Genomic DNA, 6,814 nt, shown 5'->3' with positions numbered 1-6,814 from the left:
AAAAAAAAAAAAAAAAAAAAAATCCAAGTTCCCCAAGGGTACAATTTCTGTCCCTTTTAAGGGCTCACAACACTAAAGATTTCACATGAAAGGGTCATGATTGATTTGAGCAAGTAGGGGGTATGTGACAAGGGCTGCATGCACCAGTGGTCAGAGTGAAACAGAACAGAGCAGGGAGTTTCACAATGTTCTTTTATACAATGCCAGGAATCTATGGATAACGTCGGTTTCTAAGTCATGAGTTGATTTTTAACTACTAGGTTTAGGCCAGGCAGGCCCAGGCCTGGTTTTGGGCCTGGGGCCGGGCTGCCTGTTTTTGGTTTTACTTCCTTGCTTTTTCTTATAACAGGTACTGAGTATAAAACAATATAAAACAATATAAGAGGGTCTCTCTCTTTCCTCATTTCCCCCCTTTGAGACTCTCACTTTTTATTAGTGGGAGTTCTCACTCTTATTTTTGTTACTTATGTCTTTTTGTGCAATAGATTGATAGTGATTTATATAATACACTTGTGCTGAAGCATTTTGGTGAACTAAGGTAGGAATGAAGTTTTTTATCATTTGAAGAAGTACAGGTAGCAAACAAGGGAGCAATCAGCAGGTTTGATTACTGTTATGACTTTTATAGTAAGAGTTTTAAATCCTCCTAGTGCTGGGAACTAATTTTTAAACATGGCTTCAGGGTTGAATTCGTGCTACACTTGTACGGGCACGTGTGTCGGTTTTGTCATATTTTTAGCTATGTCTTTAACTACTTGCTTTGATTAGACAGTAATTAGTAAAGTTAAATTTTTTATAGACCTCTTTTTCAGCTGCTAGCAAGTAGTCCAAAGCCAATCTATTTTGATAGATAGCATTTCTTATCTGAGTTTCTTGCCAGGCCAGAATAGTCAAGGCTTGACCGGTTTTATTAGTGATGATTTCTAAAACAGCTTACAACCGTATGATTCGGTTGAGCATGTAAATGGGGGTCCAGGATCCCCATGAGCCGTCTTGTGTCTAAGTGGCAGGTCTATAGTATTATATAATATTTTAGGAAGTCATTTACCATCTTTCCAATTACCTATGGCTATACTTTGTTTTCCAAGGGAAGCAGAGACAGGGAAGCCCAGGAGTTCACCTGTGTTTATGGGCAGTAGGAAGAAAGATGGTTTAATAGTGCCAATAACACAACTACCTGTCCACTGGTCAGGCAGCTTAGCGTAGGCTCTATGTCTACTTATCCAGTATAACCTGGTGGGGGCAGTCCAGTCCTGTGGAATTCTGGGTGCACCCAGACAGTCTGCAACGTTGGAAATTTACCGAATGGATCTCTTTCTGTGTAATTGGAACTCTACCATGTAACTGGTTTTTTTTTTTTGGTACCATTATACACTTTTTGCCCTAGACAACTAAGTCATCCTACAGAATGAGTGAATTTTTTCTTTTTTTCTAACTATGCAATATTGTCCAATAATTGAGACTTTTAGAACCTAGAGATGATTAGGGTGATTCTTTTGGGCCAGGAATTCATCAGGAACTGGGTTCGTAGGCACTAATTCTTAGGCTTCTTATGGCCATTGATCTCTTACTACAGTTTTTTCACAAACATAACATGAACTGATATTTAGAGACTGGGCTACATGCTCGGCTAATTGCAGAAACAAATTTCTGGTTTTTCCTGGAGTCTCTGGTACTGTCACATTTAGTTTATTATAGAAAGTCTGAAATACTGGTTCTGGAGAGAGTTTACAAACCCCCTCTTTTACTAAGATACTTACTGTAGGACCTAATCTTTTCCTGTTGATGCCCAGAGATACATGTTCTCCTTTTTTCTTTTTTTTTTTACCTTGGGTTTAAGGGATTTGTAATTATTAATTTTAAGGGGCTGCAGCTTAGACTGGTACAGGAGGCGCTGCCTTCTCCTTTTTGGAGCTAAACAGGGTCTTTTTTATCCTTTTTTAAAGTAGTCCAGATGACATAAGACCAGTAATTACACACATTTGCACATGAAGTTAATTTATGACAGATATACTTATTTCCTGCCATGTAACCTTTTTTTTTTAATTTAAAGAACTGCATCTTATTCTATGCCGATTGTTATTGATATTTGCACAAGCATTAAATTTTAGGATTATATGTTTGGAGTCCCCTCTTTCTTCTGTCCTAGCTGTTACTTTACTTGTGTTGCCTAGAAAAGGAGCAGTCCTTAATTTTATTTTAAAAACTGTGAACATGAGAGGCTTAAAATGGGTCATAACACACATCAGGTTGGTTACTTTCTGGGCTACATACCTTGGATAGAATAGCATTATACAAACAAGGTTCTTTTAGAGTCCTGGTACACTTATAATAACCAAAAATAATAGGATTGTAGCAATCTTTTATCCTACCTCAGCGACTTGATATATACTGGGAACAGCCCTCAGTCTGAGGAAGGTCAGTTGAAGTCCTTACTATGCAAGTCCAAATTTTGAGGAAAATGAGTCCCTCGATGAGTCTCCTCATGCTTCGGCCCTGTGCGGACCAGTCAGCTTCCGGGTGTGACTGGAGCAGGGCTTGTCGTCGTCTTCAGAGTCACTTTGCAGGGGTTGGCAAAGCTGCTCCCACTCACGTACAGCTCCCAGTCTACTGATGTTTAAGGTTGGTCTCGGAGGTTGGGCCCACTAGAATAAACTGAGTCCAATACTTCTACACAGTTATGTTTAACTGGGCTCTCTGATACCAGGAGCAAGGTGGCGAGGTTTAGGGTGTTGCAAACTTCGATGGTTATGTGGGGATTTTCACAGAGCAAGCTTTGGTATCTAGTTAGTCTAGCATTCATTAGCTAATGGTGTCCTTTGGTATTTATTAAAATTACCACAGCATGGGGGGACTTTATGTTTAGGTTTTGCCTAAGAATTAGCTTATCTGCTTCTTGTGCTAACAGGGCCATTGCTCCCAGGGCCCTTGGACATGGGGGTCAGCCTTTGGAAACCCCATCTAGTTGTTCTAAGAGATAGACCACTGGCCTTGGCCAGGGCCCCACAGTCTGGATTAAAACTCCAACTGCCATTTTTTCTCTTTCTGACACATAGAGTGTAAAGAGTTTTGTCAGGACAGGTAGCTTCAGGGCTGGGGCTGACATGAGTTTTTGTTTTTAACTCATGAAAAGCTCATTGCTCTTGGTTGTAACAGATGTAGTTTATCTAATCTACATTTTTATTGACTGTCATCTACTAAAATATTGACTTAAATCCTGTAACTATTTGATTTCAAGCTTTAAATTGATCTGGTGTTCCTTGCGGGGCTCCAGTTGTATCTAAGTAGATGTGAGAGTTGAAAGACCTATAAGGGGCTTCTCTCGCTTTACAATGTCTTATTATTTTTTTTCCTCTGGTTGACGAAATGCTAGGGTGAAATGGATAGTCAAATGGACTAAAGCACAAGTGCCACTCTAGTTATTTGGCAGAGTGCCCAGTAAAGGTCCACCCCAATACCACCACACATCCGCTCAGGGATGAACAAGGGCTGACTGATTGATAAGCTCTTGAAAATTCTTAAGTTCACTGCATCCCTTCACGTCTCCAAGGAATGCTAAGTTTCCTCCCTTCCGTGAGAGACACGAAGTGAACTTAGTGTTGGGAGACGGAAGCTGGATGGCCCTCGGGGGCTGACCCGCAGGGACTTTAGAATGTAGCAGAGAGAGCTTGGCATGAATTATTACTCCAGGCTGTAGAATCCTGGAAAAGAGCTACCATGTAGCCCATGCCTGGTCAACTGGAGGACCACCTTAGTGGAAGAGGGACAATCAGGACCTCTGGCCTGCCATGTGCACAAGCATAACAATTGCTTTTGTTTAATGTGAAGATGGAATATTTGATCCATTTCAACCAGGCATTTGCATCTTGGTAAGCATACCAAGATTCTCTCTCTCTTTTTTTTTTTTTTTTTGAGACAGAGTCTTGCTCTGTTGCCCAGGCTGGAGTGCAGTGGCCGGATCTCAGCTCACTGCAAGCTCCGCCTCCCGGGTTCACACCATTCTCCTGCCTCAGCCTCCTGAGTAGCTGGGACTACAGGTGCCCGCCACCTCACCTGGCTAGTTTTTTGTATTTTTTAGTAGAGACGAGGTTTCACCGTGTTAGCCAGGATGGTCTCGATCTCCTGACCTCGTGATCCGCCCATCTCGGCCTCCCAAAGTGCTGGGATTACAGGCTTGAGCCACCGCGCCCGGCCACATACCAAGATTCTTAATTGTCAAAGTTTGTTTTAAGTCTTCGACTTCTATGCTCCTCTAGTAAAATGATGTTTCCTTTAGTACTTATCTTTATTAATTTTTAGACCAAAAAAAGCTAAACACCATTTTATATTTAATAATGCTTTTTGTATAATTTTTATACCAGATAAGCTAAATTTTACCTTTATATTAGTGTGTTATTAATATTAAACTTAATTTTAATAAAACCTTGTAGACATATTTATCTAATTTTTCATGTTTGACCATAAGATTTTATAGACTCTTTTTAACCTTTTATAATTTTTGTTAAAGAGCAGGTTGATGCTTTAAGAAAAACCTGTTGCATTTTTAGTTTAATGTCTAGTTCACAGAAAAACTGGATGATATCTTTTTAACTTTAGCTAATATGTTTACACACAGAATTTTCTTTACAATTAACATTTTAAAACTTGCTTAAACTTTAAAACAATATTTTTTTAACCTTTTAATGTAGGTAAAAATCCACATTCTTATGCCTCCTTATAATTTTTTACTAAAGATATATTTTACTTTTCTTATACACCTTGCACATAAACTGTTTCTTCAATAGTACTCAGGAGGCCTATTACTTTTAAATTATACAACATTTTTTGCATAACATTTTTGTACAACTTTTTTTCTTTTATGACTTTCGCAGACAATTTTTTGACATGTCTCGACTTTTTGACTTATTACAGTTTTTTCTTTAAACAACCAGGTAATTTATTTCAGGACAAGAATTTACCATATATACTTATTTTTATTAATATAAATTCTGCCTCCTCCCTTTTTTCCTTTTTTTGACAATTTTTTAACATAGTTTCTAGTGGGGTGGGCTTATTTGTGCCTGACCCATGCTTCTTCAAGACAAAACACCACGCTCACACCACACGCACACCGCAAAACAAAAAACAGGTAAAAAGGGCACACACACGCTTCTGCAGTTTACACCAAACCAAAATCAAAACCAAAATCAGAGTATCCAGAAATCCAGGCCAGGTCAAAACCAAAACCAGAGTATCAAGCAATCTAAGTCAAGTCAAAAACAAAAACCAAAGTGCCGGTACAGGCACCCCGTGGGTGATCAGGCCACGCTTCCATTCAAACAGAGTAGGCAAATTCTCCAGACCGGTCCTGTCAAGCAATTTAAACCAAGTCAAAACCAAAACCGACACCAAAGTGCCAATAAAGGCACGCCGTGGGTGATCAGGCCACGCTTCCACTCAAATGGAGTGGGCAAGTTCCAAAGTCTAGTCTTACTAAGTTTCAGATGTCCGGACTCCAAGTGCCAGTTCCTTCCCAGTGTTCAGCCACTGTGTGAATCCTCTGCGGGCCCCCTGCTATGTGCTGCTCTGGAGAGGCGTTCCACCGGGGCCATTGCCTACCCGGAGCGCTCTTTGGATCGCGTCACTCAGGCTGGCCAGAGTCCCCCGCAGGGATGCTCCACAGGGCAGGCCTAAGCCACCTAAGGGGCTGCCTCGCTTACTTTCCCGGTCAGGGAAGGAAGAAATGTAGCAGGACAGGACCAGCCGCAGACAAAACCTCTCAGACACCGGTTGTAAAAGGAAGGGCTTTATTCAGCTGGGAGCATCAGCAAGCTACTGCCTTAAAATCCAAGCTCCCGGAGGGTACAATTTCTGTCCCTTTTAAGGGCTCACAACACTAAAGATTTCACATGAAAGAGTCATGATTGATTTGAGCAAGCAGGGGGTATGTGAGAGGGGCTGCTTTCACAATGTTCTTTTACACAATGCCAGAAATCTATGGATAACATCGGTTTCTAAGTCATGAGTTGATTTTTAACTGCTAGGTTTAGGCCAGGCAGGCCCAGGCCCGATTTTGGGCCTGGGGCTGGGCTGCCTGTCTTTGGTTTCGCCTCCTTGTTTTTTCTTAAAACAGGTAAGTATAAAACAATATGAGAGGGTCTCTCTCTTTCCTCATTAGAAGCTTCAAATGACAACAACGTTCACGGGGCAAGTGGCTCACGGCTATAATCCCAGCACTTTGGGAGGCAGAGGTTGGTGGATCACATGAGGCCAGGAGTTCAAGACCAGCCTGGACAAGATGGTGAAACCCCATCTCTACTAAAAATACAATAATTAGCCAGGTGTGGTGGCACACACCTGTAATCCCAGCTACTTGGGTGGCTGAGGCATGAGTATCGCTTGAACCCAGAAAGCAGAGGTTGCAATGAGCTGAGATTGCACCACTGCACTCCAGCATGGACAACAGAGCAAGACTCTGTCTAAAAAAAAAAGATTCATTTTACTCTTCAATCTGCAATTTGGGCAGGCTTGGGAGGAATAACTCAACCTTGGCTTCAGCTGGGTGGCTCAAAATCTGGGGGCTGGAATCATCTGAATGTTTACTTGCACGTAAATGTGTCAATTGCTACAGGCTACAGGCTGAGACCCTTGCTGGGGCCATTGCTTGGAATACCTACATGTGGTCTCCTTGCAGCCTGAGCTTCACAACAATCATTCTAAGAACAAGTGAACGTGTGAGCCAGGTGGGAATCATATTATCTTTTCTTTTTCTTCTTTTCTTCCTTTTCTTCTTCCTTCTCCTCCTTCTCCTTCTCCTTCTCCTTCTCCTTCTCCT

The sequence above is a fragment of the Colobus angolensis genome, unplaced genomic scaffold (genome assembly GCF_000951035.1).
Source record: "Colobus angolensis palliatus isolate OR3802 unplaced genomic scaffold, Cang.pa_1.0 Scaffold66, whole genome shotgun sequence".
Taxonomy (NCBI): domain Eukaryota; kingdom Metazoa; phylum Chordata; class Mammalia; order Primates; family Cercopithecidae; genus Colobus; species Colobus angolensis.
The sequence above is the reverse complement of the archived record's forward strand: the minus strand, read 5'-3'. Positions refer to the sequence as shown.